Raw genomic sequence first — 14,111 nt, forward strand, 5'->3', positions numbered from 1 at the left:
GAGGAGGTCAGTACCTTGTGAGGAAGTTTATTTAGTGGAAACATTTGGGATAGTGTAGAAAGGAGACTAGCTAGAGATGAGGAGTCAGGAAACAGAGAATGCCAGAGTCTCAAAATTAATAGATGACTGGAGTTTGGGCATTAAGATTGAGAGCTAAGGGAGTGAGAGAGGTATAACAGTAGCAGTAGTACTTAAAGATATAATATGTGTAAAGATCATAAGGAAAATGTTGGTGGAGACTCTGAGGTATTAGGTCAGAGAAAGTGAGGAAGAACAACAACAAAAAAATGTTTTTAACCTTTTGATTCCTTTCACCCATTTCTTGGGGTCAAAGAAAATCTTTGGAGAATCTTTGAAGAAAATCTTTCAGTTGATTCAATTACATAAACACTTACTGGAACTCTGCCTACTATGTGTCATATTCAGTGCTAGATGCTGAGGGAGCAGATGAATAAGACAGTATTCCTGCCCACAAGGGGCATGTAGTCTGACTGAGGAGACACATGTGAATCAAGAACAATACCGTCAGATGTGTGTAATAAAAGAAGGTATGTACAAGATGGGTACAGAGGTAACCTTAAGCTATCCATGGTAGTCAGGGCTGAGGGAGGGAGACCTAGAAATAATTTGCACAAAGAGAACGAAGCTGATGAAATCACAGTGGGGTGAGCATAGTGGAACCCTGGGCAGAGCACTGGAGGACAGGGACAGTAGGTGTGGACAAGAAGAGGGATCTAGGAGAACTGGGGAGATCTTTGAAAGCAGACTTGGAATCGGGAATTCGCGAACATCAATGACCACATCAAGGAGGGAGCTAATTATGAGGGGGGAGAATTTAAACTGGCTAAGTGGGCAAGATGAAGAAACAGGAATTGATTATAAATGCATTAGGAGGGACAATAAGGTGGATAAAAACTTGTGATATGTGTATAGACGATTTTGTAGCTCGATTTAGGGGTAAAGGTATAGACTTTCTGGTAGGAGACAAAAAGGAATGTTTAACACAGGTAGAGAAAAATTGAATTTGGGGATTAGAGTAACAGGCTGCCATTGAAAGCCATAAACCAAGAGAGGAGAGAAAACCCAGCCTTAGCTCTCTCGTGTTGCTGAAAGGAAAGAAATACTCTCTTTCTCCTTTGCAGTAGCGATGAGACAGATAAGAACCCGTCATCTGGCTACTATTGAATCAAGTGTAAATGGTTGTTCCTTCTGTGATCAGTTAGGGAGGAGGAAATGTTACCCTGTTGTTAAGGGAAAAGGAAGGGGCTGTTCCCAGTTGCCATGGTGACAAGGTAAGCGCGTTCCCTCGGTACCGCCGTAAATTTATGAGGCTGTCTCGTCTCCTCGTTGCTATGGCAATTTAGAGGGACTGTTCTCGTCGCCTCCCACCTCCCGCCGCCGTTGCTAAGACAAGGTGGAGGTAGAGGCTGTCCTTCCCTCGCCGCCCAGTTGCCTTGGAGACGGCGGGTGCCCTGGCCCCGCCCCTCTCGGACTGACAGCGGTGGCCGCATCGCGCCTGCGCAGTGCTCTCTTCCCCCGCAGTCTCTGTGCGTTGAAGCCGGAGACCGCGGCGGCCTCTGCTAGGACCCTCCGCCCCGGAGCCGCCGGCCGGAGCCGCAGCCTCAGCCGCAGCGCCCCCGCCGCCTGTCCCCTCCCCTGCCGCCTCCGCCGGAGCCACCTCGCGCACTGTGAGTCCGGGCCGAGGCTACCGACGCCGTGGGGCTGAGTCAGCGGGAGGCCCGGGCCCGGGCTGGGGGAGGGGAACCGGGCTGCCCCCTCGCCTCCCCACCCGCGCCCCCCGCCCCCCAACCGCTTCTCGTTCCCGCCCGCCTCCCTCCCTCTATCCCGCTCTCACGGGCTCCCTGCGGCCTCAGCCGTCAGGCCTCCCCGAGCCACTCCCCCTCCCCTTCTCTCCCTCCAGACCCACCTTGGGGGTCCTTCCCCACTAGATGCGGCGCTACCGCACCTCCACCCTAGACAGATTTTCCCCCTCGAAACTGCCTCCGTTCGCCCTTGTCCCTTCTCCTTACTCCTCTTGGGCCTGACATCTTCGGCCTCCCCAGTGATATGCCAGAAAAAGAGTGACAAGGGAAGAGAGCGAGGGGAGACTTGGGGGAGGGGGGGACGTTCTGCCTGCTCAGACCCTGGGGCCTCAGGTTTCCGACCCGCACGCTCCTGCCCTGGCTGGTGTAGGGAAGCAGGTCTGGACAGTTCTAACTGGCAGCTTAGAGCTTGTGGGGCTTTCCGAATAGATTCGCTGGGAAGCATTCAGCTTCATCATGATCAGCTACCGTTCAGTGAACACCCGCTAGTGCACGGTGGCCTTGTAGTGGGCTGAGCTCCTGCCGTGGAGGGTGCTGTGGAGAGGGACTAGAGGCAGTGGAGGGAAGAGGGGGAAGGTTGCGTGTGGGAGCCGAAGTTCCTGCGCTTCCGGTGTGTTGTTGTGAATAAGCATCTTGCAATACTCTTTAAAATGCTCCCCCCACCCCCTTCGCAGTACAATCCTGGTATAATGTGAGGTTTGGAAACAGGCCTGATATCCATAGCAAGTGCTTACTGTTTGTATGTTGAGGGGTTGTGGCAGGACTTGACCTCTGATACCTGTAAATTCCATGTAGTAACCAACTGGGTAATAGTTTTAAGGTAACATGTGCAGAGCAGAGAAAAACTGAGATTTCTCTATGATGTGGGTCTGAGGCTTGTACCCCCTGCCTCCTACAGCTGAGTCTTTGTGGGAACTGTCACCTGATAAGGGTTCTAGCATATTTGAACAACTTCCTAGATTACGTTTGCTACCCATCCACCTGCCCATCTTGCATTGCCTGGAATAGAGGAGGTCCCCAAACTATTGTCTTTTTCTAGAAGAAATGGAGCTGAAGTCAGAGTTGGTGCCCCCAGCCAGAAGCTGTCTCTTAAACATGCCTCAACTCGAGGGCTCCTAACTACTGTGTGTGTACCTCGTTGCCAACTTCCTTTGATACTTTTTTTTTTTTGACTTCCAGATTTCAGTGTACAATTAGAAAATATGCATAAATATCAGCCAGTTAAACTGTAGAAGAGGCTTTGGCTTTTTTACTTCAGGCTGCAAAAGGAGTAGATGGTTTGGTTCTGGCTTGCAAACAGTGAGAAATAACGATTTTGCTCCTTGACTTTGCTCAATCATGGCCTATTGGCAGCCTCTTCAGGGCCACTCCCCACCCCCATGCCCATCAGATTAGTTTACAGTAGCAAAGACGGCTGTCGCCCTAGTTTTAAACATAGAGATGAAGTTCAGGAAAACTACAGCCCCCATGCAGCAGTGCAGTTTCTTCTGTTTCGAATGCCAGTCTGGGGTTTGGCGGGATGCACCTGCCTGTGGGGCAATGGGAACTGTGGGGCCTGAGAGTTACATTCCTTCTGTGTGGTCCTCTCTGTGTCGCATAGCTCACCGAAATACCCGAGCAGGGCAGGAGCAGACAGCTGTGCTGGAGAGCTGCTCCTCCTGGGTTGAGTGTATTTTGGGAATCAGCGATATTACTGGGGTGGAGGGTTGTGAATTAAGAAGCAAGAAAATGTGTCAAGGCTAGATAGATCAGGAGGGTATGAGTAAAATGTTCCCTTTCCAGTTTGCTGTGGGATAGGACATTTTCAGAGCATCACAGTGGTTTTTATGTGGATTAATTTGCCTTTGAAATCCATACCAGTGTTTTATGAGATAATGATGGAATGCCTTTTAAACTGCTGCTATTGAGAAACAGGACTAATACCTGTGTTGTATACATTGCCTATCCAGTAGTTACTGAGTGTAATTGTTAAGATCAGGGAGAGGGACATGATTTGAACCAAATTAAACCTAAATCTATGCAATCTATGTTGTAGTTTTGTAGTACTATATTTCCTTGATTCTAAGACACACCAGCAACTTAGCAGCAGCTTTTAGATAAAATCATTTAACACTACCAGATCAAAAATATATATATATATATATATATATATATATATATATATATATATTGACTCTGAAGTGCATCCTAATTTCAGGAACAGTGCATCCTAATAGCCAGGAAGTGGCAAGACTTGGAGGAGGGATTTGTGTGTCTTAGAACTGAGAATGATATATTTTTTTTTGAAGTGTAGTTAATTTACAATGTTGTATTAGTTTCTGGTGTATAGCATATTGATTCAGTTATACATATATATATATTCTTTTTCATATTCTTTATCATTATAGGTTATTACAAGATATTGAATATATTTCCCTGTTACACAGTAGGACCTTGCTGTTTATGAGAACAATATTTATAATGTTCCTGAGTATATGATGGTTCTGAGACCTTCACACATTGTGCGGATGTATTTCCTTAAGTCCTTTCCCTAAGCCAGCCTACTTTAGGGGTTATGTATGTAAGATGATTGCCTGGAGGTAGGCATAGCAGTTGGCTATTGAACAGAGGAGCAGTTGACTATGTGGGAATCCAACCCCAAGCCTTCATATGGTACTCTTCAGAAGCTGAGCCAACTAGCTGGCTGCAAACATCTTATAAGCTATACCTGAATTTAGCCAAGTAACGTCTTTCAGAAGCTGAACAGAAAATATATTTTTTCTGAACCAGAATGCATCTGATTTGTTTACAGACACATTTGTAAAGATCCTAAGACACATGTCCTCCCCCCATAGGATGTTAGAAACGGACAGGACTTCAGAGGGTTCATTGTTCTCATTTCCAGATTTTAACATGAGACACCAAGAGACTTGTACTTTCAGTAAGTACAATTATGGAGCCAGAGCAAAAAATAAATGACTTGCCTGAGGTCACACAACTAATGTAGAAAGTATGTGAAAACATTCTGTAAACTGTGTACACCATGCAAATTAATGTTGGTAGTTATTAGTGGCTGAGTCAGGATTAGAACCCAGATTGCCAGTCTAGGGCTATTCTGCAATACCACGTTGCTTCATTCCTTGTGTTTAATATTCCAGAGAGTTTTAATAAAAGTAATTTGGTAGTCTGTAATTAGCCCTGTAGACAAGGGCTGGTTTTATTGTCTGAGATGTTGCAAAGCCAGGTGAAATTTAGTGTCACACTGTCTAATTAAATATTTATTCTTGCCACGTTAAAAATAATAGTTTTTCCTCACACATTGCAACTTCAGGAAGTTTTTCCTTTCTTAAATTTGCATCATCTAACATAAGGCAAATGTGAAGGTGGGTGTTTGAAGTCTTCTCAACTTCTTATCCGTGAGGCTACCACTGTATTCCAGGAAGCAAGGTGGAGGGGGCTGAAAGGAGGCCAAAGGAGGAGCAAACTAGATTATCTTCCAGCTCCCAGAATGTAACCTTCTGTAGTTCCAGGAAGGGAGAGAAAGGGAGGCGGTCTGGCCCCTGGGAGCAGACAAACCTGAGTTCAAATCCCAGTCCCGCCACTTCCTGGCCGTGTTGTGGAACCTGAGCGACAGTTTTCTCACCTGCAAGCCTCTGCCAATAACCATCTGTTTTACAGGGTGGTTGTGAGGATTAAATGAAAGGAAGTGTGTAGAGTACCTGCTTAATAAGAGATAGCAATCATTAATCTATATTACTAAAGTATAAAATAAAAAATAATGCTTTCAAAATTTCATGATGACCCAAGTCCGTCTTGGCCCCTCAATTCAGCAACCCCCGTCTCCCAGCAGCCCTCTCAGTGTGTTTGACATGCACAGAGAGATTTATCCTGTGAAGACCTGGCACTTGCAGTGTTATTTCAACTGCCAAAATAGGAGTATATGAACTGCCCCTTTGTCTGCATGTATTCAGCTGACCTGGTTATCTGAAAGGCTGGCAGGGCAGGAGCAGTTGACTAGGAGAGCACAGACTTGGTGTGTTTGTGTGTGTCATGGGGGCAGTTAGTCCTCCGTTGGGGAGGCTGGTCTGGGGAGTGACCTTAATTTGAAATGGAAAAGCTGCTGAGCTCTCCCTCCTGAGTAAAGCTCACAATGGCCTTCATTCACTGCCTCTACTATTAGAGGTGCAGCTTTAATCAGTGACTGCTTGGATCAGGTCTACATCTTGGAGACCTGGAGGGCCCGGGAGAGGAGCTATCCGTCTTGGGAGGGAAACCTCCTCACTGGTAAGGAGAGGCAAAGGGAGGTCATTTGGGGTGGCAACAGTTCCAGATGGGGTCAAGGCAGAGACTACCATGTAATTAGGGAGCCAGAGCAAGCCATTCAGGTGGAATACAAATGAACTTAAATTTCTATAAAAATTTCACTTGAGAATAAAATACTCATATATAATGAAAATGAGTATTTGTATGTATATGTATGACTGAAACATTATGCTGTACACCAGAAATTGATATAACATTGTAAACTGTCTATACTTCAATAAGAAAAGAATGCAAATTTTAAAAAATGTATATTTAAATAATATAAAATTTAAAAGCAAACAATATAATTTCAAAAATACTCATATATAGGCATCTAAAGACAGAAAAGGTAAACACAATAGTTCTTACCTCTGGGAAGTAGAATTTGAATGTGAAGGAGTGAAAAGGAGACTCAAAGGGGACTTCTCCTTTATATACTTCTCCATGTGAGTTGTTATAAGAAGCATGTAAGCTTTTGTAAGTTAATGAAGACCAGTAGAGTTGGTAGTGGTTGTTTTTCAGTAAGTACATTTTGATACACAAGAAGCAGTTGCCTTTAATTGGTGCCATCAGTGCCTGGGACAGATAGGGTTAGACTACTTCCTTCGAACTGGCCAAGACAGTTTGCACCAAACCAGGCTCGTAGATGAGAACAGGATCCTCCAAGGTGACTGCTTCCCTGGCAGCCCAGGATACTTCCTGACCTCCTACCTCACCACTTCTTCCTAGTCTTTTCATTCCCTTCTTGGGAATAATCCCTTCTCTTAAACAGTTGAAGTAATCATTGCTATTCTCATAAGCTAATTTAATTTTCAACTGTTGATAAAAATGGCATCTGATCTGATGACCTTTATGAAAAATCCATGCCCCTTACTTAACATCAAGAGGGCTTGAAGTATAAAGGAACCCCAGCTGAAATGCTGGCACATTGTGTTATGGTAGCTGCATTTTTAGATCAGATCTGGCTGATAGAGTACATCTTTCACACAGTGATTTACTAACTGCTTTTCTAAGGAATTACCGATAAACTGACAAAATTATTAAGTATTATTGAGCTTTACTTTTTCTCATAAGCTGGTCAGTTGTGTTCCCTAGCCAGATGGCCTGTTTATTATAGAAAGATGACACACCTATCATTGGACACGTGCTTTGACTTGCTTAACCAAGAGTTAGGTTGGGTTATGCTGAGTAGTCCACATTCCATCACCCAATCTTCCCTTTGGCCAAGGGTACAAATTTGTGTGACATTTGGCCAGGGCTTGGGAGGTATCCTGTGGCCAAGGATGGTTTTTCCTCTGTGTAGAGCTGACTGGCCAATACTGGCCTAAGTCCAGTATCTTGTTCTCACTAGCATCGTGCTCTACCAATTTTGCTAAACTGGCATAACATACCATCAGTGTTTTGAGCTCCAGACACATTATTTGCCTGAAGTAAATAAAGATTTGGCCTATCTAAAGTGTTTTGACTCCGTGTAAAATGATTTTTTTCTCCGAAACTATTTCCTATATATAGGAGTTACATACCATTTTTAAGGTATGTTTAAAATAAATGAGCAAGAAGCATTGCTTCAAATCTGCCCAGTAATTTTAATGACATGTTATCAAAAGCCTTAAAAACATATGTTTAGACCCGAAATTGCTGTTCTAGGAATATTTAGAAAATCGGAGATGTATATAAAAAAATACCTGTATGATGACTTTTATTAATACAACATTTTTAATAATACCAAACAGTTTAAAACAACCAAAAGTGACAACAGTTAAGCATTGGTCAGGTTCACTGTGATAAAATACTACACAGGCATTAAAAATCTTGTAGAAGAATATTTATTGATGTCAGAAACATTTGATATAATCAGTGAAAAAAGGATGCAAAATAGTATGACAAGAATGATACCAATTTTATTTTAAAACATATGAAAAGATACTAGAAGGACTTATGCCAAAAACCATAAGTGATTATCTTTAAGTAATGGGATTGCCTTTTTTTTCCTAGTGCTTTTCAGTGTTTTCCACACTTCTGCATTAAGCAGCTACAACTTTTATCACAAAAATTTTAAACCAGTGATGAATAGATTCCATTGTAGCACAATCTCTAAGAAAATCACAAGGTATTTAATTTTTTAATTATTTTGTTTCACTACGATCATGATGAAAGATACCCACTTCTCAAAGACATTTCTTTAGATACTACTTCATTTCTTCCTTGAGAGAGAGCACGGATGGAGTATTATTGGGTGGGTGTGTGACTTAAAAACATAGCCTAGAAACTCCCAAATCCATCCATCCAAATAAGTAACTCTCTTGACTCAAATGAGATGTAAAAACAAATTATGAAAAGAAAATGTCTTCAGATAGTCTTCTTTGCCTCTTAGCTTTTACTGCTTAAATTTGTCAGGTATCAGTAAAACCCCATATACTGCAGAGCTCCATTTTGGGTGGACTCTCCCCATGTCTTTGCAGATTCTCTGGTGTCTTGAGAGCCTAATTTGAGGCTTTGTCTCATGTGTTGGTGGTACCTATCTGAACTATCTGTTTTGAAAGACTGTGCCCAGGCCTGCTGCAGCCTCCTTCCTCCCTTTGTCCTTGGTCATTTTCTGTTCAGCCATCAGCTCAGAAGCCCTTTTTCTTCCAGGTGTGGAGAAGGTTGGGTGCCCACCGGTGGCCACCTGATGGCAGAAGCCCTCTGCAGGGATGGGCTGGGCAGTCCCTGGAGCTGCAGGCTGTGAAGGGAGGGGCTAGCACAGCAGCTGTCCTCTCGCTTCATTTTCCCCATCCCCACACACGTTGTATGTTATCTCAATGGCCCAGTCCAGTGGACTGATACCTGCCCTAATACCAGTGGTGGCATCTGCCCAACTCTGAGCACTGGGGGTCCAGGCCGTAGAGTTGAGGAACTATGTGACCTATCACATAGCTCAGCCTGCACTGTGATAAATATTTTCTGAGCAGGATCTGCCTCTTCTTCCAGGTGGTTCTGACTACCCGAACACCTGTCCCAGATGAGGTGGAGGCCTTCCCTGCCGCCTGGGATTAGTGAACAAGTCTTTGGGTATGGCTCACTGGAGAGGCTCTACCACTTGGAAAGAGCAATTGTGGGAGAAGCATTCATCTTCTCTTGAGGGTGTTGTTGTCCTGGTCATCTTGTAATTTAAATGGTGTTCCCTGACTGGTAAAAAATGAAATCTTAGCTGCTCTGAGTCAGCAAGATCATAGTTGAACTAATGAGGGTTGTGCCATGTGATAAGGGATGGGCCTTGGACCACTGGATGAAATTAAATATCCCTTCCCGTATGAGGAGTATTTCACTGAAGGCTTATCTTCAGTGGTATAATATGTACTGCGTAGCTAGACTTTTCTGCAGTACAAAACTCTTGGCAGACAGCCCTCAACCCCCACTCTGGTCTCTGCAGATTGTTGCCACTTATCAGGGACTCTGATTTAGGCTCTGATCTGTTCTGATTTTAGATGGGTAGAGTTCACAGCTGAAAGCTCCCAATTTGGGCATCCTATTAACACCTTTAAGTGACAGGACCACTGCTAAGTACAGAGGTGTGTTATACTGGCCCTAAAATAGCAAGGTACAGTGTTTTGAGACTTGATAAGACTTGTATTCCCCAGAAAGTATAGTTTCCAGGTTTATAGGTTATTCATATAAATTTGGATATTGTCTTCTCAAGGCTTTATTCTAAGTATCCTCTCAACAAGTACTTTCCAAATCCTTTCTATCTTATATTCATAGTCATTATAAAAGAAATGAGATTCAACCCCTGTCCATAGAGATTGAAGTCTGGTTTGGAAGATAAGATGGATGTGTGGAATGATTAGTGTGTATGACAACATTGGATGTCAGTGATGCATCTGTTTACTTTGTTGTATAAGACATGGTCTTTGCCCTTAAAGAACTCAGCTAACATTCTGGTGAGAGAATTGGGCACAAAATAATGTAAATCGCTGTAACACAAGAGGCTAGGAACTCCAGCAGTGATGGGAAGGGGTACTTTGGTAACCCAGGAGGAAGGATGACCCTGAGCCTGTAAGAGCTGGGGAAGGCTTCAGAGAGGGCGGCATATTGGAGCTGGGTGTGCAGGGTAATGCGGGGTCCTGCCCACCAGAGGACAGATGAGTAAGAGAGTTCAGGCAAAAGAACTGAAAACAACAGTGTATTGTGAGTCATTAGCGCTATAGAGCCTAAATTCAAAAAGGATTCTGAGAGGAGAATAATCATTGTGAACAGGAGTAATCAGAAAAGTCATCACAACGGAAGCAGAACCTGAGCGTATCCTGAAGATGAGCAAGCTTCGAGTAGACAGGGCACCAGAGAGGCCTTTCCGCGAGGCAAGGTGCAGCATCAGCAAAGGAATGACCGGCCAAGATCACGAGCAGGTCACCCTTACCAGATTGAGGCTGTGAGAGTTTGCACAACATTGGTGATGTTAACCAGAAATTAGGAAGTTGAAAAGACAGTTTGGAGGTCAGTTTTGTTTTAGACGTGGAGAGCTAAGGGTGACAGTTGGAGACATACAAGTGTAGCGATCACAAAAGCCCAGAAGCTGAGGGTGAAGCTGGATTGAGCTATGGGTGTGAGAGTCAGCAGCACAGGGGGGATGGCTTCCCTGAAGGGAGGTCTCTATAGAGGTCTTGGGTACAAGCATAAAGAACAGAGCTCTAAGAAATAAGCTTGGCGAATTGTCCATAGTTAGGAAAAATATGAAGCAATGCGGGAAAGTTGAGAGGCTTCAGTGGCAAGGCAAGAGAGCTTCAGTGCTGCTGGTTTAACTGGACTTAAGGATTCATCCAGAAAAAAGTCAGAACAAGAGTGTCAGTCCAGTAAAACACTAAAAAAGGAAGCCCAATTGGGTAGGGTTAAGGGAGAAATTGGGTAGAGAGGAAATAGAGGCAGTGGATGGTCCCCAGAGAAGGCAACAGGGAAGGGGAGAAAAGTAGTAACTAGAAGAAGCAGCAGGGTCAAAGTTTTTTTGTTATAATTAGATTCTTTATCAGCAAATGTATATTAAATGTTAGTAAGCGTGTATTTGTTTATGTAATTTTTGTGTGTTAAAGTGTGCTTCACCTACAGATTTCTCTATATCAATATAATCTGTATATTTGTTACTTCAAATATCCCATTCTTTCTGTAGTATTCCATTATATTCATGCCAAAATGTGCTTAACTGTCTATTATTGGACAACTGGGGTATTTCCAACATTTTGCGAGTGCAAATGTCTCTGCTCTGCACATCAATGTACAAATTACTTTTTTTTCTTTCGTGGGTTATTTCTTCAGGGTATATGCTATAAAGTAGAATTACAGAGGCAAAGGGTACAAACCATGTTGAGTTTTTTTATTGAGATATAATTGGCATATAACAATATATTGGTTTCAGGTGTACAACATGATTCAACATTTGTATATACTGCAAAATGATCACCACAGTAAGTCTATATGCATCACCACACATAGTTACAAATTGTTTTTGTTGTGATGAGAACTTTTAAGATCTGCTCTTTTAGCAACTTTTAAACGTATAATACAGCATTATTAACTATAGTCACCATGCTATACATTATATTCCTCAGGACTTATTTATGTTATAACTGGAAGCTTGCACCTTTTGGCTACCTTCACCCAGTTCCCTCTACGCCCACTCCTGGCAACCACCGATCTGTTCTCTGTATCTATGAGTTCATTGTTTTTAGATTCCACATATAAGCAAGATAATACAGTATTTATCTTTCTCTGTCCAACTTATTTCACTTAGCATAATGCCCTCAAGTTCAATCCATGTTGTAAATGGCAGGATTCCCTTCTTTTTCATGGCTCAGTAATATTCCATTGTATGTATATACAGCACATTTTCTTTATCCAGTCATTCATTGCTAAACACTTAGATTACCTCCATGCTGTTGTTATTTTCTAATATGCTTATTATACATTGTTTTCCATGGTGATCCAACCAGCTTACCATCAAGGTAAGAGTTTGGTATTGACTTAGAATGATTTCTGACAATAAGAGGATCTGAGCATGTTTGATGGTGGAAAGGAAAAGGAATTATTTGAAGGAAATGATCCAGATACAAGAGAGAAGCAGAGTAAATAGGAATGATCTTGAGGACACCAGGGAAGGGGTAACTTTACAAAGGAAGGAAGGGAGCCCTTCCTCTGAGACTGGGAGGAGGAGATAGTATGGCTCTTTCTCCCCCTGACTTGCAGGGTGAAGTCCAGCGGAGATGACTGAGTTCCTACTCAGAAAAGACCTTTTCCTTAGTAAAACAGAGCCAAGGCCACTTGCTGAGGTGGGGGGGTGAGGTCTTGATGGTCTGAATTAACCACTGTAAGGAATGAGCTTGGGCGTCTGAGAGATGAATGAGTCTTGTTGTGCCGGAGTGAGAGCTGACTTAGACCCATGAGTTCCCATGTAACGGGCTAAGTCTCTGAAGTCCTGTAGCCTGGAGAAGCAGCAGTTAGTGGGGGAGCACCAGGATGGGGGTGGCTTGGTACGCTCAGGGCAAGGTTTCCAAGGAGGCAGAATTTGAGATGGCAGTGAAGCAGCTTGCCCTAAGGTCAGAGGTGGAGGGAAGTGCTGCAAATCTAAGACAGGCGCTCGTTGTCAGTGGAAAGAGGGGGCAGAGTAATCGCAGTCCAATGAGAACAGAAAGCAGGTTTGGAAGATGAAGGATGAACAGTAAGGAGGTTATTGACAGGAAGATTTTAATTTTAAAATTTGGAAGAGGCTGTTTTTTAAGTTATTTACCTTTGTGGATGTTGTTTGTTTTTTTAAAACATGCTTAAACTAAAAATTAAAATCTCTGGAGTAGAGCTGTGCCTCCAGGGTGTGGCTGGATTGCTCTAAGGTTGAGGAAGGAGAAATGAAGATGGAGGAGGGTCAGAGTCCAGCTTGATGAGGTGTGAGAACCGTGAGGTGTCTCTGCTTGTCAGCCACTGCTTCTGTGGTCATAGCTTGTCACTACAGGGTGGCACCCAGCCACCCTCCCTTATCTACCCACCCAAGTTTTAGTGTTTAAAACCTGAGGAGGCCAAGCTTCCCTAGGCCTGGTAGTCATATTTTCAATGTCTTGTGGGCCTGGCTGTTTCTGACTCTCTGCCCAGGTCCCCTCCTGAGCCATTCCTCTCTGGCCTCTATCCGTGAAGTTTCTTCCTCCAGCCAAATATAGCCCCTTGCCAGGAATGCAGTTTTTGGGTGGACTGTAGGTTCCATTTCAGCCTCACTCATCCCTTCCCTGGGAGCTTTGTGCAGTGTACAAACTGTGCAACTGTATATAGCAGCCCTGTTTCTCTCTTGCCTGTTTTGAAATTTGGCCTAAGGCCCTCGCCTCCTCTGACCTCTCTCCTTCTCATGTCCTCCTGGATCATTCACTTTGACCCTGACCCTGACTGACACCCTTGGTTGTGGTCAGTATTTCACTTGCCAGATTTACATTACCTTCATACTGTACAACTGAAGCCACTTAGACAGCTAACCATGCATAGGAGTCACTGAGGCCGAGCAAGGAACAGAGCAAGGTAGAAACACGTGGAAAATCAGGTGTCCTCATCAACACAGGAATGTGGAGAAGCCAGGACCAGTGCTCTGCATTATTTCCAGGGCCTTCAGCTGAGTCTAAATCTTGCCCATACATTTTGTAAAATGGTGTTTCACTAAAGCCGGGACTAAGCAGGGGTATGGCTCCCAGCCAGTCCCTCCCAGGAAGGAACAAACAGCTTGCAGTGCAGGCCTCAAGCCAGGTGGGGTAGAAGCTAAGGTGCTTTTTTTGCACGCAGGATTAAATGGGCTCTTTGTCAACATGGCCTCCTGCCTTGTTCTTTTCTCTTTTCTCTTGTCAGCCTAGGTCTGAATAATTAGCTCTTGGCTCATAATTAGTAAAAAGAAGAGGAAGAGTACAACTGATAGGCTGCGGTACACCTAAGAACCTTGAACTTGGAGTTAGGAGACATGGGTTTGGAGTTATTGTGACCTTGAACAAAACACATCTCTTCCTTTTTCTG

General features: G+C 43.8%; 1 protein-coding gene across 2 annotated transcripts in view; it reads left to right on the top strand.

Moving 5' to 3' along the window:
- The first annotated feature begins 1,513 nt into the window (after positions 1–1,513).
- MAPRE3 (microtubule associated protein RP/EB family member 3) overlaps positions 1,514–14,111 on the top strand; it is a 48,346-nt gene continuing 35,748 nt past the window's right edge. The window contains exon 1 of one of the 2 annotated variants that reach the window (XM_074341796.1): positions 1,514–1,688. The gene's annotated coding sequence lies outside the window, so the exon portion shown is untranslated. The remainder of the gene's footprint in view (positions 1,689–14,111) is intronic. The other variant, XM_074341795.1, reaches the window with a different exon arrangement.

Source organism: Camelus bactrianus, chromosome 15, assembly GCF_048773025.1.
Source record: "Camelus bactrianus isolate YW-2024 breed Bactrian camel chromosome 15, ASM4877302v1, whole genome shotgun sequence".
NCBI lineage: Eukaryota > Metazoa > Chordata > Mammalia > Artiodactyla > Camelidae > Camelus > Camelus bactrianus.